The sequence below is a fragment of the Schistocerca cancellata genome, chromosome 4 (assembly GCF_023864275.1).
Source record: "Schistocerca cancellata isolate TAMUIC-IGC-003103 chromosome 4, iqSchCanc2.1, whole genome shotgun sequence".
Classification (NCBI taxonomy): domain Eukaryota; kingdom Metazoa; phylum Arthropoda; class Insecta; order Orthoptera; family Acrididae; genus Schistocerca; species Schistocerca cancellata.
Genome location: NC_064629.1, coordinates 433,243,580 through 433,270,341, shown reverse-complemented (window position 1 = coordinate 433,270,341; position 26,762 = coordinate 433,243,580). Strand labels below are relative to the sequence as shown.

General features: G+C 43.8%; 1 long non-coding RNA gene and 1 pseudogene across 1 annotated transcript in view; one reads left to right on the top strand and one right to left on the bottom strand.

Annotated features, from left to right (window-relative positions):
- The window catches only part of LOC126185160 (uncharacterized), a 426,511-nt gene that overhangs the window by 379,080 nt on the left and 20,669 nt on the right, over positions 1-26,762 (bottom strand). The gene's annotated exons all lie outside the window — the stretch shown is intronic.
- LOC126186147 (5S ribosomal RNA) lies at positions 7,934-8,051 on the top strand (annotated as a pseudogene).

Genomic DNA, 26,762 nt, shown 5'->3' with positions numbered 1-26,762 from the left:
GGTAGCGTTCTCGCTTCCCACGCCCGGGTTCCCGGGTTCGATTCCCGGCGGGGTCAGGGATTTTCTCTGCCTCGTGATGGCTGGGTGTTGTGTGCTGTCCTTAGGTTAGTTACGTTTAAGTAGTTCTAAGTTCTAGGGGACTGATGACCATAGATGTTAAGTCCCATAGTGCTCAGAGCCATTTGAACCATTTGTAAACATTGCACTATGTATTCTTCCGCGTTTGCTGGAACCTCATTGGATTTCCGTTTCACGTGGGACTGCAGCCAAGCAGTCTCGAGTACTGTCAAGGTACGGTTTGTGCTATGCGTCACGCGCACAGCCCGCATCTCGTGGTCGTGCGGTAGCGTTCTCGCTTCCCACGCTCGGGTTCCCGGGTTCGATTCCCAGCGGGGTCAGGGGTTTTCTCTGCCTCGTGATGGCTGGGTGTTGTGTGCTGTCCTTAGGTTAGTTAGGTTTAAGTAGTTCTAAGTTCTAGGGGACTGATGACCATAGATGTTAAGTCCCATAGTGCTCAGAGCCGTTTGAACCATTTGTCACGCGCACATCGACTTGGTGACAATACGGGACTACAACTTTACCGGCGCATTTCACTTGGACGGCACTGACCGGTCAGCTGGTACAGCTAGCTTGCAGTGACGTGGCCAGCTGCAGTTCACACGTAAAAACAGACGAGCAGAGGAGCAATACAGCGTCGAATGTCATTTAATTTTTAAGCAGGATGAAATAATACATTGCAAATCTCCCACAATACGCTCCTTAGACGACTAGACGAAAACCGCAACACGTTATCGTTTTTAGCTAACGTACTATTAACTAAAAACAACAGTGATAAAAATTCCTGACTTAACCACGGGGTAATTTTTCAGCATAAGCTGTGTGTAACGTAAGAGAGTACTGAAGGATTTCACCCTATAGTTAAATATTGAAGCCACTGAAGGTATTACTTACAGTCAGTCGTCTGGTAATCTCTTAGCTCCTTCCTTATCCGAATCCTAGAAATACATTTCAGTTCTGGGTGTGTCACCTGCTACGTTAATAACGAGCCTATCAAAAACAGAACCCACGAAGCCAACCAGCCGCAGCATTTTCTCTTCTTCTTTTATGAAGAGCCGTTCACCATCCCGTTCGGCAGTGACGTGTGAAAAAGCTGCGTGCGTTAGTTCCAGTACGTCTGGCAGTTCAACAGTCTTGTTACTCCTCGGGTCAAATCCCGCAACTTGGCACCAGATAAGTTCTGTTGGGTTCATATTGCAGTGGTACAGTACCCAATGTAAAAATGCAGCATTTGTAAGATGTGCCTGATGCTGTGAAAATGATTGTTTTTCATGTTTCTACGATACGTACCTACCTCTGTGGTAAAAAATGATGGACATAGTCCAAATAGTGAGTATCTGGTTAATCATTTTTGCCCTAAAAATTAAATTGTTATGTTTTCTTAATTTTAACAACTTTTTATGAACAGCCTTTCATAAAACATCGATAATTAAGAATTTGTATTTGAAATCGAAACAGGAGTTTCGCGTCCAATATGTAATTAGAAACAAGGAGATGTGCATTACTCATAAAAAATGATGATGAGTTTTATAATTACGAGATGTTGGTATTTCACGTTGAACGAGACAAAAATGTTACGAGTGAGATTCGAACCAACGCACGAATAACAACGTTTGGTTCACAGTCCATTACGGTACTTTTTTTTTCATTTTTTTCGATAAGTTTGGTCTGGGAGGACGTCACAAGACATCCGTTCAAGTTGATAGTTGATTGCTTGACTCAGTTTTTTTTATTACAGAGCACTAATGACTGCGCTACACATTCAATATGTGTTTGTTAATCAATTGCACTATATACAACACCGGGAACACTTTAAAGACGATTTCCTCCGTCGCCGGCCGGTGTGGCCGTGTGGTTCTAGGCGCTTCAGTATGGAACCGCGTGACCGCTACGGTCGCAGGTTCGAATCCTGCCTCGGGCATGGATGTGTGTGATGTCCTTAGGTTAGTTAGGTTTAATTAGTTCTAAGTTCTAGGCGACTGATGACCTCAGAAGTTAAGTCGCATAGTGCTCAGAGCCATTTGATTATCCCCGTCAATATACGAAAAACATTAAGAACAGCCTATTTCTCGGCACTTTTAAACTGTGTTCCACGCGCGTATTTCACTACGGAACAGAAAGCAGCCTCAGCCATTTTCATACTGCGCATTAACAGCGCGACAATCAGAGCACAACGCTGCAGATGCCGTGACTGTACCTGATTTTTGAAATAAAAACTGGGTAGCTAAAGTGTGATTAAGAAAAACGTTGATGACTGTTAATACATGTGAATATCTTAAAGTTTCATTTAACGTAACTTAGTACGAAGATACATAATCCATAAGGAAGACCTACTTCCAAGAGTGTACGTGTGCTACGGCTTCTGACCAATCATCGCGTTTGTGTTTGTTTACATACGGTTTATTCTTATGATGAACAGATTATAGTAAAAATAATATTAGTATTGCCTCATGGAGATGCAGATATCGAACGGGCTTGGTATACGATGTCAGACACTAAAACTAAGAACATAATACACTAAATCCAGAAACGCTAAGTGACTTGTTAGGAGTATGACTTGACTTGCAAAACAAGCAGCGTTGTTGTATTTCATATCTAATTACGGAGGAACATATCCTTAAGGTCGGAAAATGTATGTGTCAGCTCTCTAACAAATATGAACAGGTGCTGGAATCATCTACTGATGAATTACCATGATAGGATTAGTAAACAAACGAGAAAATGGAAATTGTCTTCGAATCGTTCAGTTGTGTAACTTAATGTTCATTACAATCATCGAATACAAGTAATAATAATAATAATAATAAACATTGGACTTCATTAAATCTAATTCATGATGACAACTAAGTATAGTAAAACACTATACTGAATGAAATATATACCGTATGTATCAATATCCAGAGAGCAGATTTATCAAAATTCTAGCAGTCAATTTTATCAGATTCTCTTTCATCCGAGAAGTTAGACGCTTTAAACATATACGAAAACAGTTTGTTAAGAAGATAAAAACCTCTCTTTGTTGTCCTAGAATATCCTATAAATGGACTGAACTACCATTAGGTAACCAAAATATTGATATATTTACAGATTCATGTATTCAAATGCCAGGTTAAGAAACCTGAAACATTTCACACATGAAGCTAACAAAACACCCTAGTGAACGAACTCCTTGTACCTTCGCAAGTTCAAATCCCATATGAAGAGAAACGTACCTATTGCACTAATCTGCAATTGTTACATAAACAGCGACCTTGTGAATGATCCACGATCTTAAAAGTTTGTCATTGTCATCCTTGTTGTTGCTGATCGTCAAATGGCCTAGCTAGAAGGGTGTGGAGTATAATTGTTTATAGTTTAAGCTTTTTTATTTAACCTATATATCGTCAGTAATTTGCGCATGCTCTATTATAAATAATACACACCTCAACAAAGTTCGGGATATCATAGAATTTAGTACAATGACTTGTTACAGTACACTCATTGAGGATTGTACAATAACTTATTAAGAGTATAAACATAATTCCTTCTGCAAACAAGAACGATTTTAGTTAGTTAGAAAACATAATCACGTAACAAAGCAGGCTCTCCCCTAAGTGTACATGTTGTATAAACAAAAATAGTGTAAATCTTTACCTCTTGGTAATGATTATCAGTCTTCAGTAGGGAGTATGTCCTCCCCACACAAGGATAAGTTCTTCCACTCTGTGAGGCATGCTCTGGATGAGATTATCAAGTTTACCTTTGGGTATGAAGTCCCACTCCTCAATGGCAGATTCAGTGAGATCCTGAAGATTGACAGGTGGATTCGGGAGGCTGTGCAATGGCCACCTTCAACAGGTTTCATAAATACTCCATTGTATTCATATCTGGGGCATGTGCTGGCCATCGCATTCGCATGATGTTGCATCTTTGAAGATACCGGGACACTGCTAGAGTACGGTGCGGTCTTGCAAAATGGTTCAAATGGCTCTGAGCACTATGGGGCTTAACATCTGAGGTCATCAGTCCCCTAGACTTAGAACTATCTAAACCTAACTAACCTAAGAACATCACACACATCCATGCCCGAGGCAGGATTCAAACCTGCGACCGTAGCAGCAGCGCGGTTCCGGACTTAAGCGCCTAGAACCGCTCGGTCACAGCGGCAGGCACGGTCTTGCATTATGGTCGACTAGGATGAAGTTGTCACCGACTTCACGTCCTTTGTACGACCTTTTGGAAGTATCAGGGACCAGTCAAATTGCCGTACGTGGGAATTAGAGGGGCCCGCCGTGCCATCATTATTGCCGCCCAGAGCATTACACTTGCAACTGCAAAGAGATGGACTTCCTGAATGTATTGGCGTTACTGATATCATCTACCGCTTCTCCAAACTCTAACACGTCTAGTGTCCGGTAGCAAACCAATCCTGATCTCTTCAGCAAACGCGGCATTACTGCATTCTACAATGGTCCAGTGTTGATGAGCAAGAGCCCAGACCCTTCGATTGTGTCGATTCCGTTGGTTCAGTGCAAAACTTCTCATTGGTCTTCTGGAATGAAGGCCATCCTGATGCAATCGTCCAAGAACTGTTTGGTCTGATATACAAATCCCTGTTGCCCGGGAGAAGTCATTTCCAATATTTCTGGCAGTTGATGTTGGGCGCCTGCGAACCTACTGTTGCAGGAAACGTTATACGAGGACTGCGAGGTCTATCGTTCACATTTCCCGCCTCTCTGTGCTTTCTCCACATCTTAGAGACGCCATTTTTAGACATGAAACCGATCGCAACATCTTGGTGTGTATGACCTGTCGAAAGTAAAGAAACTATCCTGTCTCTCTCAAAGTGTTGCATGTCTCTATGTGTCGTGTTACTGCAGTGCTGAACACAAACTGAGTGAAATTGTTGTTGATACTGGACTTCTCGCGGTGTACCGCTACAAAGCGTGCCAGTAGTAAACACCGTCCAGGTTGGTTCAAATGGCTCTGAGCACTATGGGACTTAACATCTATGGTCATCAGACCCCTAGAACTTAGAACTGCTTAAACCTAACTAACCTAAGGACATCAGACAACACCCAGTCATCACGAGGCAGAGAAAATCCCTGACCCCGCCGGGAATCGAACCCGGGAACCCGGGCGTGGGAAGCGAGAACGCTACCGCACGACCACGAGCTGCGGACTAAACAGCGTCCAGTATATGGGCGCTAGCTGGATAATGCATGAAGTGCCTACATCAGTGAGACCTCTAGTACCTTAGACTACATTTTACGATAGTATTCCTAACTTTTGCTGAGCAGTGTATCTGATACTGTAGCGGAATGTAGCGGACTTTGATTATGCTTGCAGAGGATATAATTTATTTTTAGCCGGCAATACTGCCACTGACTGTCAGCACAGCGGCCACTGTTGCGGCTTCCGTTGGCACGGAGGCAGAGAGGGGCGCGTCGGCGCTGGCGGGCCCAGTGACCACACTGGACAGAGAAGTGCTAGCGAGCCATCTTTTTAGCCGAATACCGGTTCCACAATGGACGTATCTGTGTGAGGAAGCTCCGACGGGGACGAACGTTGCCAGACTGCATTCGTGATCGTCATACGCACGGGTGTCCGCAGAAATTTGACCAGGTGGGAGCACGATTCTGAAACTGCCAATTATTATTGTATCCCAGAAAATGGCGGTTTTCCAATCAACATTTGTTATAACTAGATTACCCTGATACTTAAAAGGTAAACACGATTGTCTTCAAAAATGGTTCATGTGGCTCTAGGCACTATGGGACTTAACATGAGAGGTCATCAGTCCCCTAGACTTAGAACTACTTAAACCTAAGGACACCACACACTTCCATGCCCGATGCTGGATTCGAACCTGCGACCGTAGCAGCCGCGTAGCTCCAGACTGAAGCGCCTAGAACCGCTCGGCTACCGCGGCCGGCATTGTCTTCAAAGTAAACCTTTTCGTATTATTAAAATAATTACGGATGTGACATAGTTTTGAAGCTGGTCATCTGAAGTTAACTCTTTTACGATTACATCTGACATTTATCTAACAAAATGAACAACAAGTTAGAAAATAAATCACTAAAATATTTAGAAAAAGTATTTTTATTCATATACAGTAAAAATAATGTTAAAATAATACTGAACGGGAAAAGTCTGAAGTAGCAAACAATCAGGAATGAGGATACTGTTGGTTATAAACAAAAATAATCACTCGCGAAAGCATCTGACGAATCTTCCTCGAAAGTGAAAGTGCAGAGCACCAGTTTTACAAATTCTTGTACACTGCGATCTATAACTTGGCTTACAAAAAATACGTCTATTCATATTCTCAGACCCGTAGTTTCAATCATGTTAAATGATAGTTTACAAATTACAATTAAAATAATAAAATTATTGTTTTCTTAACAGGAGGCGATGAAGAAAAGAATATCTATAAAGAAACACATGTGAAACGAAAGTACACAAAATGTGATACACTTAGGTGCCAAAAGACATGGGATAGCGGTATGCACAAATACAGATGGCGGTAGTGTCGTGTACGCGAGGTATGAAACGGCAGTGCACCGGCGGAGCTGTCATTTCTGCTCAGGTGATTCGTCTGAAAAGGCTTCCAGCGTGATTACGGCCCGGCCGCACCATGGAAATTAACACAATTTCAACGCGGAATGGTATTTGAAGCTAGACGCATAGGACATTCCATTTCGGAAAGCGGTTCTAGGCGCTTCAGTCTGGAACCGTGCGACCGCTACGGTCTCAGGTTCGAATCCAGCCTCGGGCATGGATGTGTGTGATGTCGTTAGGTTAGGTTTAAGTAGTTCTAAGTTCTAGGGGACTGATGACCTCAGATATTAAGTACCATAGTGCTCAGAGCTATTTGAAACATTTGAACCATTTTGGAAATCGTTAGGGAATTCAATACTCCGAGATACACAGTGTCTAGAATGTACCGAGAATATCACATTTCAGGCATTATTTCTCACCGCGAACAACGCAAAGGGCGATGGTTTTCAGTTAACGACCGAAAGCAGTGGCGTTTACAAAATGGTTCAGATGGCTCTAAGCACTATGGGACTTACCATCTGAGGTCATCAGTCCGAACTAGTTAAACCTAACTAACCGAAGGGCAACACACACATCCATGCCCGAGGCAGGATTCGAACCTCCGACCGTAGCAGCAGCGCGGTTCCGGACTGAAGCGCCTAAAACGGCTCGGCCACAGTGGCCGGCGTGGCGTTTACGTAGAGTTGTTAGTGCCAAGTGACAAGTGACACTGCGTGAAACCCGCAGAAATCAGTGTGGGGCGTACGACGAACGTATCGGTTAGAACAGTGGGGCGAAATCTGGCGTCAATGGGCTATGGTAGCAGGCGACCGACGGGAATGCCTTTGCAAACAGCACATCACGTGCAGCACCTGTCCTGGATTGGTGACCACGTCGGTTGGACCCTAGACGACTGGGAAACCGTGGCATGGGCAGTTGAGTAAGAGCTGATGGTAGCGTTCGAGTGTGTCGCAGACCCCACGATGCCATGGACCCTAGTTGTCATCAAGGCACTGTGCAAGGTGGCGGTGGCTCCATAATGGTGTGATATGTGTTTGCATGGAATGGACTGGGTTGTGTAGTCCAACTGAACCGATCGTTGACTGGAAATGGTTATGTTCGGCTACTTGGAGACCATTTGCAGCCGTCCATTAACTTCATATTCACAAACAACAATCTACATCTACATCTACATAGTTACTGTGCAATTCACACTTAAGTGCCTGGCAGAGGGTTCATCGAACCATTTTTATACTACTTCTCTACCATTCCACTCTCGAATGGCCCGTGTGAAAAAGGAACACCTTAATCTTTCCGATCGAGCTCAAATTTCTCTTATTTTATTATGATGATCGCCAACGGCCTTGTCGCAGTGGTAACACCGGTTCCCGTCAGATCACCGAAGTTAAGCACTGTCGGGCTGGGATAGCACTTGGATGGGTTACCATCCGGTCTGCCGAGCGCTGGTGGGGATCGGGATGTACTCAGCCCTTGTGAGGCAAACTGAGGAGCTACTTGATTGAGAAGTAGCGGCTCCGGTCTCGGAAACTGACATACGGCCTGGAGATCGGTGTGCTGACTACGTGCCCCTCCATATCTGCATCCAGTGACGCCTGTGGTCTGAGGATGACACGGCGGCCGGTCGGTACCGTTGGGCCTTCATGGCCTGTTCGGGAGGAGTTTAGTTTATTATGACTATCATTTCTCCCTACGTAGGCGGGTGTCAACAAAATATTTTCACATTCGGAAGAGGAAGTTGGTGACTGGAATTTCGTAAATAGATCTCGCCGCAAAGAAAACCGCCTTACTTTCGGTGACTGCCAGCCCAACCTGTGTATCATATCAGTGACACTCTCACCCCTATTGCACGAAACGAGCTGCCCTTCTTTGCACTTTTTCGATGTCCCCCGTCAATCCTACCTGGATGACAGTGCGTCATGTCAACGGGCCACAGTTGTTCGCGACTGGTTTGAAGAACATTCTGGACAATTCCTGCTAATGGTTTGGCCACACAGTTGTCCCGACATGAATCTCATCGAATACTGGAACACAATCGAGAAGTCAGTTCGTGCACAAAATCCTGCTCCGCCAACACTTTCGCTATTATAGACGGCCATAGGGGCAGCATAGCTCAATATTTCTGTGTGTGTATGTGGGGGGGAGGGGGGGGGGGTCCGACACGATATTAGGAGGTGTCCCGTGACTTTTGTCACCTCACTGAACTTCACCTGTTCCTCTTTTAAGTGGAATAACAATCGTTGAGCCTGTTGCTCAGATTTGTTAATGAACATGTTAGTAAAATCTGGTTTTTCAACCCTTTCCTTAGCAAGCACAACCGACATGAACTGTTTTCACTCACTGTACTCGTAGAAATGGTTCAAATGGCTCTGTGCACTATGGGACGTAACATCTGAGGTGATCAGTCACCTAGAACTTGGAACTAATTAAACCTAACTAACCCAAGGACATCACACACATCCATGCCCGAGGCAGGACCGTAGCGGTCGCACGGCTCCAGACGGTAGCGCCTAGAACCGCGCGGCCACATACTCGTAGAACGAAGCAACATTTTTTTTCTGCTTAGAACACTGAGGGATCGTTCAGTAGTGTATGTAGTTGCATTATAGCAGGAATAAAACTCTGATTTTATCAGAGAGCGATAGATTTGTTGGTATTTGTGCTCTCATTGGCCAAAAAGCATACCACAGTGTTTCTTGAGATCAGAATTTATTAATATTATAATATTTTGGAGCCGCTTTGGCTCTGGCAGTACTTGGCTTTACTGCATTACAAATTACCAAGTACACGTGTTAGAACATACTAAATTTGTCGCGTGTAGTTTCGATAAGAGAAATAATGGTGTCTATTCAGTGAACATCCAGATGTCAAATACTTGTAGAAAATTGCACAGTAAACATAACGAGTATCGTGGTTTAAGAAAATACGTAAAACACAAGTTTTATTATTCTATATAGCCTTCGTCTCCCGAAACCAAATCGAGAATATCGGAAGGTGGATGTCGGAAGTGAATGTTTTTCAAAAGAGAAAAGACTATTGGGGAGCAGCCCAGAGAGTGTAAAGCTTCCGGCCGTTGTGGCCGAGCGGTTCCAGGCGCTTTAGTCCGGAACCGCGCTGCTGCTACGATCGCAGGTTCGAATCCTGCCTCAGGAATGGATGTGTGTGATGTCCTTAGATTAGTTAGGTTTAAGTAGTTGTAAGTCTAAGGAACTGATGACCTCTGATGTTAAGTCCCATAGTGGTCAGACCCATTATAGTGTAAAGCTGACCGCTCTGCCCCTTTCTCTTGCTAGAGGTACGAATCCTTCTAATTCGGAATTACTTAGACATGGGGCGAGCTGACGACCTGTGACGAATTGTTTATTATTTAACACATCACTTGCTGACCCCCGTTGGGCCCCGCTAGCCCTGAAAAGTGTAAATGATCGCTGTTTCCGGCTTTGGTCAAATGAAGTCCACGGCATTATCCTCATTTCGAGTCTGTATGTCTGAGCCTGGTAGAAGTGTTCTCTTGTTGTGAAATAAATGTAATACACCAAACTAGCCCACCGAACCTCGTAAAGAGGCTTATGCTTCCTCTCAGCACTATGAAGTGACGTGATGTGTTCAGCATAGTGATAATGAGATCCTGATGAAGACAACAAAGCTGCATAGCGCAGTGCACACGACTGCACGTGCCGTTCTGTGAAAACCTGCAATGCTCCGGGAAGCTCTGCTTTTAGCTATTGTTGATTACGTTAAAAAGACTGCGACGGGGAATTCGATTCCACTACAGTTGGGATACACTACGTAGACAATTAGACATCAATGCTTGCAAGAAGGCAATGAAAAAAGTAAGCACGACACACAAGAGCGGCTTTTTTTCCGCTTTCGTGTGATCCGCTGTAAAGCAGTGAGCTCATTATTATAGAACTGAGAACAATTCAGAAACGAATAAAGCCCGCACGCCATCTTCGAGTGTCTGGTGTTACACTTTCTAAGGAGAAGGTGGTAATTGCGGAATCACCGGAAATCACTTCTAGAAGTGTGTGAGAATTCTGTACCCCAGATTCCTATGATCATAGGGGCCCAACAGTTGGCGTGAAGTTACGGGATGCCATTAGGTACGCGACACGAGCACTTCTGGCTCGCATTGCCAGTAATATGGACAGCACGCCACACTTCTAACTTGTTGTCGTCGGTGTCTGTGCCCTATTTCTAGGTTTCCGTGATGTTATCATTTAACAAGACGGCGCAAGACCTGCTGCCCTGACCTACCTCCACACAGGTGTCCGACCGTTACCCGGTCCAGTACATTCTCCAGATCTCTCACCCATTAAAAATACCTCTCCGTGGGTCGCCGTGACATTGGTACGCCACCACTCGCTAGCCACTACCATTAATGAACTGTCACAAGGCTAAAACAGTATGGCCGCCCGTTGTGGACGAGCGGTTCTAGGCGCTTCAGTCTGGAACAGCGCGACCGCTACGGTCGCAGGTTCCAATCCTGCCTCGGGCATGTATGTATCTGGTGTCCTTCGCGTTAGTTAGGTTTAAGTAGTTCTAAGTCTAGGGGACTGATGACCTCAGATATTAAGTCCCGTAGTGCTTAAAGACATTTGAACCATAAAACAGTATGGAACGACAGAGTCCTCTCTGTCGTCCAACCTCAGTTCCACCTATGTTGCTACTTCAAGTGGCAGACGGGTTTACTAAATTTCGCACTTTGGATCCCCCCCCCCCCCTCGATCATCTATAAATTTAATTATGTATTCTTCCTGTTACACTACACACGCAAAATAAATAGAATTCCGCTATTTTCTATCTTTTCCATGGTCAGCACATATTTGAGGTGAAAATGTTAGAGCCAGACTATGTGACCGAGCGGTTCTAGGCGCTTCAGTCTGGAACCGCGTGACCGCTACGGTTGCAGGTTCGAATCCTGCCTCGGGCATGGATGTGTGTGATGTCCTTAGTTTTGTTAGGTTTAAGTAGTTCTAAGTTCTAGGGGACTGATGACCACAGATGTTAAGTTCAAAAATGGTTCAAATGGCTCTGAGCACTATGGGACTTAACATCTGTGATCATCAGTCCCCTAGAACTTAGAACTACTTAAACCTAACAAAACTAAGGACATCACACACATCCATGCCCGAGGCAGGATTCGAACCTGCGACCGTAGCGGTCACGCGGTTCCAGACTGAAGCGCCTAGAACCGCACGGCCACAACGGCCGGCTCAGATGTGAAGTCGCATAGTTCTCAGAGCCATTTGAACCATTTTTGAAAATGTTAGGCGCCTCACTCTGTGTGCATGCATTCTGTTTACTATAAAAAAGTGTTTACACCTGTGGTACGCAACGTCCACTACAGTGGACAGTTGTTAATGGTCGCTTCTTTGACGTTTTCACTCGGTCCACTGCAGCGGGCACTCCCTTATGCTCTGCATGAGTTTGCAGACTCATGACTGATTGAAAACACCGCAGGATTAACCAGTAAAAGCTGTCCACTGCAGTGAAAATGTTGCATCACAGTGTTACAGTAATATGGCGTATACCTCAACGTACAGTGCATTCCGTTTAACTGTGCGATGTAGCCGCGTGGAGTGGCCGCTCGAAGCGCAAATTGAGACGCGTATAGCACGTGTGACGTGACACGAGACTTCAGCGCGACGCGCACATTCCACGTCCAACGCATATTGAGACGAGTACACATACGTATTTTGCACGCGCAGGTTGGCGACGCTCTGCGCTGACAGGAACGAATCACGAGCACACTGTCATCTTTCTCAAACGATTTTACAGAAACTATTCATTAAAAATATTTCATTTTTACCTTGCTTGTAGCGTTATATGTCAGCTTCGTGCTGAAGTGTCCATAATCTCGCTAATGGTTGTACTTGTGGTATACACATTTTAGTAAGACGCTACTCAAAATTCGAAAAGTTTACAATGGAAAATAGGGGTCGCTATGATTTTGCGTTTAGTGCTTATTACACCATATGTTGCTGCGTATGAAATTTAGCTAACATGTTGAATTTTTCTTTAGACTTGGGAGGTGGTCTTATCTTCCTCCGATCTCGAGAAAATGGATCCTATGTGGCGCGCTCACTCCCGATCTGACGCCCGCGAGAATGAAATATTCACATCTCTCATATCTCCTAAACCGCTCGAGACATCGAAACGAGAGTTTGGCGTATGATAGCACACAAGTAGTAGAGTATTTTGCCAATTCGTAAACACATGGAACTTTCCTATCTACGGCGATATACCAGTAGTTATGCTTCCCTTTATATATTTTTTTTTTCAGTCACTAATTTTTTAAAAGTTATCGACAGCTAGTGAAACAAGAGTGTCCTAGTATCAAAATAAACACGAATCCATCGTATTTTTAACACTGAACGACTGGAAGAAACTTACCACAGGATTTTATTCATTCTCCTGATCTGAGCAGTATTAAATTAATGATGAGCGTTCCTTCAGGCGGAATGATAGGCACATGCCAGATGCTGGTTACTCACTTACGGCTTGCCAAACTGACAATGTGTGATTCGCGAATAAAATAGTTGTTACTGAGAAAAATAAACAATTGATCTCTCGCTCAACACAATGGCCAGTGCGTTGTCAGCAGCTGAGCATAATGCGAGCGAAAGGAATGCGGAAGGTAGCCATGTGTGCCTTGTGAGCGGGAGATCGAAAAACATTGTCATGAAAGTACATCCACCTTTGTCAGCAATACATTTCAACAAATTAAATATATCTAATCACCACACTCTTTCAGGATCCTCCTACTTTCGTAGTAATACCGACCATTTTTTTTCATTTGTGTAGTCTGTTCTATAATTAGTTTATTAATGCTAATAATGTGTATGCAAAAACTGAAATGCTTTTTCTCAGCACGGCGAGCCAATTAAAACATTGTTATTTGTGACTGCTTTTCGACTGTTTCTAGCTTGTAGTAGAAATGTGATGTCCACATGTACATAATATAAAGTCTCTTATTACATCCATATGCAAGTAACGATAGTGAAACTTATGCACTTCAACGCTTGGACGCTTTTTACCAGATGCACAAAGGGGTCTTGCCGGACGGGGTGGCCGCGCGGTTCTAGGTGCTACAGTCCGGAACCGAGCGACCGCTACGGTCGCAGGCTCGAATTCTGCATCGGGCATGCATGTGTGTGATGTCGTTAGCCTAGTTAGGTTTAAGTAGTTCTAAGTTCTAGGGGACTGATGACCTCAGAAGTTAAGTCCCACAGTGCTCAAAGCCATTTGAACAAAGGGGTCTTATCTGTCGAAATTACGGCTTTTCGACTTTTTGCAACAGATCGTAGAAATACGTCAGCATAACAGGCAGCAAGTAGATAACCTTGTTTTACTTTCCTGCCTTGTTTTTATATCGTGTGATTTTATAATATTCCTTACTTCCTTGTTCACTACCTGCACGATGAATCGTCTGTCCCTTCTTACGGTCTGAAAACATTGCGGAGGCAGAAGATATAATCCCAGTGGCTAATGGCTCACCAGTTATTGAACTGTGCATTGTTCTTGACAAAAGAATAAACAAAACAAAGAACTGTACAGATATATGTAACTGAAAACTATTATGTACTAGTGAAAAGAGATGGAGCGCTTAAACGGCGAGAAACGAAACACTACTCAGTGATAATAAGATTCAGTGTACAGTAAGGCCGTATTTTTCGGGTGGGCAATACTTCCACTGCCCTGCCCATATGCGCCATGCCGAAGTGAACATACGGCAGGACCGCCTTCCCGCTCCCTGCCTCACCCCTGCCGCGGTGCTTGCGTGGCGCGCGGCACGAGAAACTGCCACAACACTACGCAGCGCGACCTGGCGCAGCGCGTGCCGCGTCCCAGTCGCGTCGCGTCGCAATTTGCGCGGTCCCATTTGAACCTGTGAAGCCACAAAAATGCGCGCTCCGCTGCGTCGCGCCACAAGTGCTATACGCGTCTCAATTTGCGCCTAGAGGCGCCATGTCACGGATTGTGCGGCCCCTCCCCCCTCTACCTCGGGGATGGGTGTGTGTGTGTTGTTCTTACGAGGGAACCTCCCCATCGCACCCCCCTCAGATTTAGTTATAAGTTGGCACAGTGGATAGGCCTTGAAAAACTGAACACAGATCAATCGTGAAAACAGGAAGAAGTTGTGTGGAACTATGAAAAAAAAAAAAGCAAAATATACAAACTGAGTAGTCCATGCGCAAGATAGGCAACATGAAGGATAATATGATCCCAAGACCGCCGTGGTCTCGTGGTTGGCGCGAGCAGCTGTGAAATGAGAGGTCCTTAGTTCAAGTCTTCCCTCGAGTGAAAAGTTTAATTTTTTATTTTCAGACAATTATTATCTGTCCGTCCGTCCGTCCGATGCGAGGTAACTGCGCCGTAGTATTGGGCAAGGTAGAAGAATCTTTTTACCGATTCACCAAGTGTACAAGTTAGGTGGGTCGACAAAATATTCCTGTCATGTGACGCACATGCCGTCACCAGTGTCGTATAGAATATATCAGACGTGTTTTTCTGTGGAGGAATCGGTTGACCTATGACCTTGCGATCAAATGTTTTCGGTTCCTATTGGAGAAGCACGTCCTTTCGTCTACTAATCGCACGGTTTAGCGGTGCGGTCGCAAAACACAGACACTAAACTTATTACAGTGAACAGAGACGTCAATGAACGAACGGACAGATCATAACTTTGCAAAAATAAACTTTTTCATTCGAGGGAAGACTTGAACCAAGGACCTCTCGTTCCGCAGCTGTTCACGCTAACCACCACACCACGGCACTGCTGAGCTCACAACTTCCTTAATGTTGCCTGTCTTACACATGGACTACTCAGTTTGTATATTTTGCTTATTTTTTCATAGTTCCACACAACTTCTTCCTGTATTCTCGACTGATATGTGTTCAGTTTTTCAAGGACTATCCACTGTGCCAACTTATAACTAAATCTGAGGGGGGTGCGATGGGGAGGTTCCCTTGTTAGCATAAGTTAGTTTAAGTAGTGTATAAGTCTAGGGACCGATGACCTCAACACTTTGGTCCCTTAGGAATTCACACACATTTGAACATTTTTGTGCGATGTATAAGTGTTTATTCGGTAATATTTCACTACTTTGGTACTTCCCAATCGCGTATAAAGCTCTTTTTTTCACACGCCTCTTCGGTGATCTAGCATAACTGTTGTTACAAAGTTGTAACAGATTTTGCAAGCTGTTGCGTTGCTTTCTCTTATATGATTTTTGTAGGATTCGCTATGCGACTTCTGATAGAAGGTTAGTGGACGCTCCATGTACATCTATCTCGTTTCCATAAAGAACGTTGCCTCCGAGTTCTTTTGTTTTCCCAACTTTGACATAAATGTAAATTGTAAGTGGTTAACATGAGCTGTACTTGGAAACCGTACCAAATGAGCGTGGCTGGCGTAGTCAGAGATTTTTGCTGTTCTCGACTAAACTCACGGCTTCAAATTGCCACGAAATCTTACAGCCATCCTTCACAGCCGTTGAATTTCCTTGCAAGAGTTCAGTCACATGTCAGACATAACCCTTCCTTCCTTATATTGAGTCATCTACATCTATACTCTGTAAACCACTGAGAAGTGCATGGCAGATGTTACGTTCCATTGCAGCAGTTAGTGTGGTTTACACCTGTTCCAGTCTCACATGGAGCGCGGGAAGAATAATCGTCGAAATGCCTCAGTGCGTGCTGTAATTAATCTCATCTTGTTCTCACGACCCCTTCGAGAGCGACATGTAGGGGATTGTAGCATATTCTTGGAATCATAATTTAAAGCCAGTTCTTGAAACTTAAGATGTGGGCTTTCTCGCAATAAATGGCTCTGAGCACTATGGGACTCAACATCTGTGGTCATCAGTCCCCTAGAACTTAGAACTACTTAAGGGGCTCCGGAAAGGCTCAAAATCATGAAAAGTTCAATTTTTACTTTTTTGCGTTTTCTGAATCTGCAGACTATTACCTTTTAATAGATATATAATTTATTCAATTCCGAAGACTACAACTATTTTTAAATTTTTTTTGAAATGTGTTCTACATGGGCGTGACCCACTGTGGCGCTGTTAAACTGCTGTCAAATGGTGTTATTATTAACGTCCGTGTTCATCAGGTACATTTTAGTGATGAGAGATAAAGTATGTGTTGTGGCTAACCTGTGATGGTTCAATATATATCGCTGGTGTGACTGTCGATTGTTTCATGTTTATTTACTCTGTCGTTATCTCGAAAATATTCGTAATTAATTCTGTTTCTTGAGTCTCTGTTTTGTTGAAGTATAATAATGAGTAAAAGTAAAGTTGCTGTTGCGACTTTCAATGATGGCAACATTGTAAGGTGCAAGGTATTTAGAAATATGGGAATGAAGATAGGTTCTAACATGGTACGAGCGATGCTTGCTTTAGACAAGGAACGCCTTCGGGCTGCAGACAGGGCTGTAAAGAGTCTAGAAATACAAGCAAGAGTAAACAGGAGGAGGAACAAGAGGAAGCTGGAGGAGGAGTTTGCAGAGGATGAAGATAATCCATCCTATGGACCTGGAATGCACTAAAAAGTTAATCCAATCTTTGTCGCTCGATTCCCAAAACTTTTATTTTCTCATACTAATTACATGTTTTCTAAGGATTTTCCAAACATATTTGTTTCAAACTTCCAGTAAATGTTACACAGTACCTTCTGCATAATTTAACACAGCCTTTTTCCAAAAAACTGTATATTTTTGAATATATAAATAAAAAATTGCAAAAAAATGTTGTGAATTTTCATTACAATTGAAAAAAATCATCTTTAATAACTGAACTAAAATTTTGTAAAATCCCTGTGTTAAATTGTAGCCCATATTCCAATAAATAATCTGTAAAAAGTTCAACTTCCTACCTCAAATACTTTGTGAGGAAAGATGTAATTTATAAGCGTTATTTTAACATTGCAAGTATAGGGCGTTCCGGAGCCCCTTAAACCTAACTAACCTAAGGACATCACACACATCCATGCCCGAGGCAGGATTCGAACCTGCGACCGTAGCGGTCACGCGGCTCCAGACTGACGCGCCTAGAACCGCACGGCCACACAGGTCGGCTTTCTCGCAGTAGTTTACATAGATAACAAACCTGTGACCATTCGTGTTGCCCTTGTCTGTATACTTCCAAAATCCCCTGTTAGCCCGATTTTTTACGGAACCCACACACTTGAGCGATTTTCTAGGATGGGTCGCACGAGTGATTTGCAAGCAATCTCCTTCGTAGACTGATTGGATTTCCACAGTATTGTATCAATAAACTGAAATTTACTATCTGCTTCACCCATGACTGAGCCTATGTGATCATTCAATTTCATATCCCTCCAAAATGTTACACCCAGGTACTTGTGTGAGTTGACTGATTCCAGTTGTGATCCGCTCATAATGAACGCTTTTTCGTTTTGTGAAGTACACAGTTTTACATCTATGAACATTTAAAATAAGTCGCCAATCTTTGCATCACTTTGAAATCTTATCAACAGCTGACTGAATATTTATGCGGCTTCTTTCAGACTGTAATTACAGACAACTGCATCATCAGCAAAAGCCTGAGGTTACAATTAATGTCTGCAAGGTCATTAATATACCGGGTGATCAAAAAGTCAGTATAAATTTGAAAACTGAATAAACCACGGAATAATGTAGATAGAGAGGTACAAATTGACACACATGCTTAGAATGACATGGGGTTTTATTAGAACCAAAAAAATACAAAAGTTCAAATAATGTCCGACAGATGGCGCTTCATCTGATCAGAATAGCAATAATTAGCATAACAAAGTAAGACAAAGCGAAGATGATGTTCTTTACAGGAAATGCTCAATGTGTCCACCATCATTCCTCAACAATAGCTGTAGTCGAGGAATAGTGTTGTGAACAGCACTGTAAAGCATGTCCGGAGTTATGGTGAGGCATTGGCGTCGGATGTTGTCTTTCAGCATCCCTAGCAATGTCGGTCGATCACGATACACTTGCGACTTCAGGTAACCCCAAAGCCAATAATCGCACGGACAGATGTCTGGGGACCTGGGAGGCCAAGCATGACGAAAGTGGCGGCTGAGCACACGATCATCACCAAACGACGCGCGCAAGAGACCTTTCACGCGTCTAGCAGTATGGGGTGGAGCGCCATCCTGCATAAACATCGTACGTTCCAGCAGGTGTTTATCAGTCAGACTGTGGATGATGCGATTCTGTAACATATCGGCGTACCTCTCATCCGTCACGGTAGCAGTTACAAAACCAGAATCACGCATTTTCTCGAAGTAAAAAGGCCCGATAACGGTAGATGTGAAAAATCCAACCCATACCGTGACTTTCTCGTCGTGCAATGGAGTTTCCACGAAAGTTCTACGATTTTCGGTAGCCCAAATTCTGCAGTTGTGGGCGTTGACACACCCTCGGAGCGTGAAATGAGCTTCGTCGGCCCACAACACGTTACTCAACCAATCGTCATCTTCCGCCATCTTTTGAAACGCCCACACCGCAAATGCCCTCCGCTTCACTAAACAAGTAACAGTTCATGATGCCGATGGATTTTGTACGGACAGCATCGGAAGGTACCCCTAAGTGCCAACCAAACAGTAGTGTACGGAATGCCGGTGCGACGTGCGACTGCACGAGCGCTGACTTCCTCGTGCATAGACGAACCCGCTATAGTCTCCATTTCTTCCTGAACTGTCTCAGCAGCATTACGCTTTGTGCTCGGTCGGCCACTACGGGGTCTATCGTCTAAACAACCTGTGGCTTCGAAATCATTCTCGCCACAGCTGCATTTGTCAACGGACCTTTACCCGTTCCAATCCCCTTCCTATGGCAATAGGATCGTAACACTGAACTAGCACATTCCCCATTCTGATAATACAGCTTCACTAAAAGCGCCTTTTCAGGTAACTTCAACATGCTGGGGCTGCTGGCGCATCTGATTCTCTCTCTCAATACAGCTCGTTTTATACACGATTGTCATGCGCAGTCACTGACGTTTTGCTGTCCAGCGCCATCTGTCAGGCATTTTGTGAACTTTGTTTTTTTTTGTTCTAATAAAACCTCATGTCATTCCAAGCATGTGTGTCAATTTTTACCTCTCTATCTACATTTTTCCGTAGTTTATTAAGTTTTCATATGTATACTGACTTTTTGATCACCAGGTACATCATGAACAGCTAGGGCCCCAATACAATTCCCTGGGGCCCTGATTCTCCATCCAAGATAACCTGTAGCGTCCTTCCGACCAAAAAATCCTCAATCTAGTCGCAAATTTTACTCGATATCACATACGCTTGTACTTTTGGTAATAAACGTAGATGTGGTACTGAAACAAATGCTTTTCAGAAATCAAAATATATTGCATCTACCTAACTGTCTTGATCCAAATCTTTCAGTATGTCATGTGAGAAAGGTGCGAGTTGGGTTTCACGTGATCCATTTTTTCAGAATCCTCTCTGGTCAGCATGGAGAAGGTCATTCTGTTCGAGATACCTCATTATACGTATTTGAGCTCAGAATATCTTCTAAGGCCCTACAACAAATCGATGTCAAGGATACTGGACGGTAGTTTTGTGGATCACTTCCACTATTGTTCCGGTAAATGGGCAAGATCTGTCCTTTCTTCCAACTACGGGGCACTGTTTTTTATTCGAGGGATCGGTGAGTCAAACGTGAGTTGCTACCGCCACAACTTGAAATCCCGTTTCCTTCCCTGTTCCTCAGCACTTTCTGCGTGACTACTCGTAGGCGTTGCACTGTGTTAACTGTACCGAACAGTACGACTCAGTAATTGAGATCAACGAGTCTCTTCTAGAATCCGTGCATCGTGCAGTCCAACAGTTCAGGTGGTCCAAAGGTGCGGAACTTCCGAAACAACAAGAACAGCTAGGTAAACAGAAATTTAAAGTCTGCTACTAAGAAACGGAAGGGGGAGGTGGGCTGCGTGGCTCTATTACCAACATGATGGTCATTTTGGAAGCCGCCATCTTTGTTGTTATTTGAATTTTCAAATGAAACCTGGAGCATGCGACATATCAAACAGAGAACAGCACGAGCAAAAACATGGCTTCTTTCATTTGAACATAGCTTCAGTCTCGAGTAACGTCGTATTTTGTACAAAGCGACGAAAATTTTGGTGATAACACATAAAGGCTGCATAATATGCTCGACATGTTACCGAGCACGTTCTGAACATCTCGTTACCCGATCCATCCATTCCTCACTGACTTCATCGAACACATGTGCCTGAATGCGAGCAGAAATATTAACAGTCCGCTCCCTGAGCTGTAGGAAGTGTGTTAAGGTTCCTGATCATCCTCGGATACTCAACTGCCTTAGAATGGACTTAAATCCTGGGAATTTGGTGGCCACTCCACCGGACCTCGATCTATTCCAACTACCCCTCGGGCTGCAGCCACTCATTAATGACAGGGCTACCAAATTGCGGAGATGTTGAGCGCTACGCGTCACCCACTGTTCCAAATAGTCCGGCGAATTTTTTATGGGATTCTGATCGGGTGACTTAGGAGGCCCATTCGAGGTACAATAGGGGCCTGAGTGTTCGTCAAACCACTAGCGTGCCGGCCAAGTGGCCGTGCGGTTCTAGGCGCTGCAGTCTGAAACAGTGAGACCGCTACGGTCGCAGGTTCGAATCCTGCCTCGGGCATGGATGTGTGTGATGTCCTTAGGTTAGTTAGGTTTAACTAGCTCTAAGTTCTAGGGGACTAATGACCTCAGAAGTTGAGTCCCATAGTGCTCAGAGCCATTTGAACCATTTTTGAAACCAGTAGCGTATATGTGAAGACAGGTGATTTCATCAACGAAGACAGAACTGTCCACAGTACATCATGAAGATGTACAAAAGGGCAACGCTTTGTGAGAAAGTTGAAATAATCATCCTGGTTCGTGTTCACGGTAACCAGAAGGAGTAGACGGAACCCCAAAACATTACAGAACCATCTTGAGCCTAAACTACACTCTCTACATAGCCCAGGTTAGACTCACCATTGGGTTTTCAGTGCACTCGACGTCTTGTATCATTTGAAGAAAGGCAAAATGTCGCTCGTCGGATCAATCTACACGCCTTTACTCAGCTACTGTCAAATTCTTTAACCTTTAATTGTTAACATGTGATCCGACAGACCCCCAGCACATTTAGTTTAGCTAATTTATATGAAAAGAGTTGGCAACACTGCCTGCCGTCTAACAATCCTCTCACACATCGGTTTACTTCGCATCACCAGTTTTTCATTCGTGTGTTGCGCATTGTTGTTAGCGTTTGACAGTTATTTAGTGGCTGGGGATTTCCTAGACTCTCCACGTTAACGCTTTCGTTACAAGACAGTGCCGGACAAGTAGGTATAAATTCGCGTACCCATGCTTCCCTGCCAGTTTTAAGTTTTTGAATTTGGAATGCTCATTAATTGATTTTATTTTTGTAACAGGTGATGGAAGAAGACGCTTCCAGTTGCTTCATTGAGAAGGTTTCAGATGAAGATACCTCTCTAGATGGACTGTCTTCTGATTCCTTGTCAGGCTACTATATCGAGTCTGAGAGTAATACCACAAGTGATTCAGATGCTGCAGATTCAGACCTGTCTAATTTTTTCATAGGTAACGACCAGAGTACAAAATGGACGAAGGCTCCTGCCAATCACAGTGTCACAGTCCTGGAGTAAAGGGATCGGCAAAGACTTGTAAATCCCCCAATGATTGTTTCTCTGCGCTAATAGCTACCACACTTATTAGGGCTATTACAGTCAGTACAAACGTAAAAATTGATAAAGACAAGGAAAAGAATAAGAGTGACGGGACTGAATATTTGCCTGATGATACTGAAGTAAAAGCTGTCATTGGGCTTCTAATTTTAGCAGGATCCACTCGTTCAGGTCGCCGAAACTTGCCTGACTTGTGGAATATAGAGGGAATGGAAATTAAAGTTTTTGCAACAACAATCACTTTGAACCGCTTCCAGTTACTCCTGGGGTACGTGGGGTTCGATGGCATAAACATTCGAACACAACGTAAACAACAAGACAAACTGGCACCGGTTCGGTTTATATTTGAACATTTCATATAAAACTGCAGAGCCAGTTACGTACCTTCTGAATATTTGACAGTAAATGAGCAGCTCGTTTCATTCAGAGATTGCTGTAGCTTTCGACAGTATTTGCCAAGCAAACTGGCCACGTATTGCCTCAAAATCTTCTCTCTAGCAGATGCAAAAACTTCGTACACCATTTCCATGCGGATTTACGTTGAAAATCAACATGATGTCCCATACAAATTGTCCACCTCTGCAGCTGATGTGGTTAGGAGGCTGGTAGAACCGTTGATTGGTACACGTAGGAACACAACTGGAGATAACTGGTTTTCTAGTATGCCTACTGTCCAAAGATTGTTGGAGGAAAACCTCACATTCGTCGGCGCGCTGACGAAGAACAAGCGAGCCTCCCCAATTTGTGGCTAAGAAGAGAGATGTGAAAACAACGATGTTTGCCTTTTAAAATTATTTTACTTTACTCTCATATGCCCTAAAGAAGAATACAAATGCACTATTAATTTCTTCTGTTCATCTTGAAGATACGTCAGTTTACCCTACCTCCCGTGAAAACAAGAAACAAAATATAATAATATTCTTCAGCGACACAAACGTGGATGTTGATGTAATGGACAAGTTGTGTGCCACATACTCAGCTGCAAGAAAGTGCAATTCATGGCCTCTGACGACATTCTTTCGCATGATTGATCTAGCTAGAACCAGTAGCCTTGCAATTTTTATAAGCAATAAACCTGAAAAGAAATTCGCATAGAGGATTTTCTTTGGGAAATTGAATTCTGCTTGGTGCAAGGATGAGGACAATAATAGATAGCTTACCCAGAGAAATTCGCCAAAAGGCAGAAAAAAAAGTCAATGACAAACTAGCAAAAGAAGAAGTGCCAGCTGCGAAGAGGAGGTGCGTCACCTGCGCTAGAAATAAGGACGTAAAAACTCGAATTACTTGTCATCAGTGTGGAAAACATATATGCATGAAACATTTGCTTACAGTCTGTGATGGGTGTCATCAGAAGAAGTCCGCCCCCGGTAGCTGAGTGGTCAGCCCGACAGAATGTCAATCCTAAGGGACGCCGGCACGGTAGCTCAGTGTGTTCGGTCAGAGGGGTAGTTACCCTCTGTTATAAAAAAAGCTGAGTGAACGGATCAATGAAAACCCTGAACGGTTATCATCGGACGTCCGTCCCAGACAAATTCAACGAACAATATAGAGCAAAATGAGATTTAAAAAAAAAGGTCCGGGTTCGATTCCCGGCTGACTTGGAGATTTCCTCTGTTCAGGGATTGTGTGTTGTGTTGTCCTAATCATCATCATTTCATCCCCATCGACGCGCAGGTCGCCGAAGCGGCGTCAAATCGAAAGACTTGCACCCGGCGAACGGCGTACATGACAGGAGGCCCTAGTCACACGACATTTACATCAGAAGGAAACTGTTGAATCATTGAATGTTCAGTTTTTATTGTGTAAACATAACGGTAGGCATTACCTGTTTTCTAATGTAACAAAATGCATTATTTCTTGAAATAAACGTAATTCATTCAATTTCATAATTTATATGGTTGCCTCTTCATTATTTTGTATTAAATATTATACGTATCTAGCAGCATTAACACATCATGGGGATCCACTGGACCCACGTTACCACTTGTGTAAAATAATGCTACGTTAAGAAAGGAAGGTTAACGTTTGGCCCACTGAAGGCGTAAAAATTCATGTGCCGCTGTGAGCAATGGCCGTTTGCGAGGGATCCCTTAATGCCATTTTGTCACGTCTCCACGTCGACCCATCTTCGTACGATGATTCCATGTAACCGACTGGCATATAAACACGACTTACGCGAGCAGTACCAGGTTGAGTTCAATTTCATAGAAAAATTCATGTGTTTGCACGGCAAAGCCTTTCAACATTAAATTAATTTCTTTGTAAGACCTAACGCCTTGCCGACTTTGATCTCTTTATCAGCGGGAGACATTTCCTATCGAAAAAGGAAATGTGAGGATGAGGTAGAGGAGTCCTCTGTGTATGTGAACGGGGACGGGGACGTGGAGGGTGGGGGGGGGGGGGGGGGGGTAGGATTGATTGGGGGGGACGAATCTAAAGTGATCTGCTTAAAGGAACTGCCCTAAGCATTGTCTGTAGAGACCTAAGAAAAGCCGGCCGTGGTGGCCGTGCGGTTCTAGGCGCTGCAGTCTGGAACCGTGGGACTGCTACGGTCGCAGGTTCCAATCCTGCCTCGGGCATGGATGTGTGTGATGTCCTTAGGTTAGTTAGGTTTAATTAGTTCTAAGTTCTAGGGGACTGCTGACCTAAGATGTTAAGTCCCATAGTGCTCAGAGCCATTTGAGCCATTTGAACCTAAGAAAACTGCTGAATATCAGAATTGGGATTGTCTGCCGCTGCGCCTCGTCGCCCCATTTTACGTGAGCCGCTAGCCCAGTTATCTCGGCCCACGCCTGCTGTTTGTGTGTCGTTGCGCCGTCCCTGTCCTTATCTGTGTTTCAGATGCTGTTGGGGAGATAGCGGGCGCCTTGCACAACACTTCATTTACCCGTCTTCCAGACACGCTCAAAGGCTTTTGTCACGGTTACGGGTATGTATCTGTAGAGGATGCGGCGGCTGGCTCGATGCGTTCACTTTCGCTAGTGTGAAAAACCACCTAAAACTTGTACTTTGTAGGCCTACTTCGGTTCATCATTTTCCCGCGATACTAATTCCAAACGAGTCATGGCGCTTTCCTCGCAGAATAGTAGGCCCGTCTTTTCCCATTCGATAGCCATGGCTGTAGTCATTGGGCGCATTATTCAAATATGACTTCTGTATTTTTATTAAAGTTTTTTGTTGTTTCAAGCGACTTTAGTTCTACAGAGTTAAATTAATAATACACATGTTTTTCGATTACTCTGCAGATAAAACGAAAGTTGCTGGTATTAAGAATACACACCTCTTTACAGGTGATTACTCGTAATGCAGGCACCGAGACGACAGCTCTGTGGGAGCATTTGCTTGATAGCTGCCTTTTGTTGTAAGCTCTGCTTGTATTTTGCATACCACAGAGTAGACGTAATGCGGTAAAATCAGTTGTGAGCGATCTTAATTTTGTTCTCATATCAAGGTCGTAGATGTTATGAAAAGCTGCAGTAAGTACAGACTGAAGTTGTTGTTGTTGTGGTCTTCAGCCCAGAGACTGGTTTGATGCAGCTCACCATGATGCTCAATATACAGATAGAATAACATCGGGGATAGGCTATAACCCTGTCTCACTCCCTTCTCAACCACTGCTTCTCGTTCATGCACTCAACTCTTATAACTGCCATCTGGTTCCTGTACAAATTGTAAATAGCCTTTCGCTCCGTATATTTTACCCCCGGTTACCTTCAGAATTTCAAAGAGAGTATTCCAGTCAACATTGTCAAAAGCTTTCTCTAAGTCTACAAATGCTAGAAACGTAGGTTTGCCTTTCCTTAATCTATTTTCTAAGCTAAGTCCTAGGATTGCCTCACGTCTTCCAAAATTTCTACGGAATCCAAACTGATCTTCCCGAAGGTCGGTTTCTACCAGTTTTTCCATTCGTCCCTAAAGAATTCGTGTCAGTATTTTGTAGCGGTGACTTATTAAACTGATAATCCGGAAATTTTTACACCTATCAACACCTGATTCCTTTGGGATTGGAATTATTATATTGTTCTTGAAGTCTGAGGGTATTTTGGCTTTCTCATACATCTTGCTCACCAGATGGTAGAATTTTGTCAGGGCAGGCTCTGTCAAAGCTATTAGTAGCTCTAATGAAATGTTTTCTGCTCCCGGGGCCTTGTTTCGACTTAGGTCTTTCAGTGCTCTGTCAAATTCTTCGCGCAGTATCATATGTCCCATTTCATCGTCACCTACGTCCTCCTCCATTTCCATAATATTGCCCTCTAGTACATTGACATTGTCTACACCCTCTGTGTACTCCTTCCACCTTTCTGCTTTCCCTTCTTTGCTTAGAACTGGTTTTCCATCTGAGACCTTGATATTTATACAAGTGGTTCTCTTTTCTCCAAAGGTCTCTTTAATTTTCCTGTTGGCAGTGTCTATCTTACCCCAAGTGATATATGCCT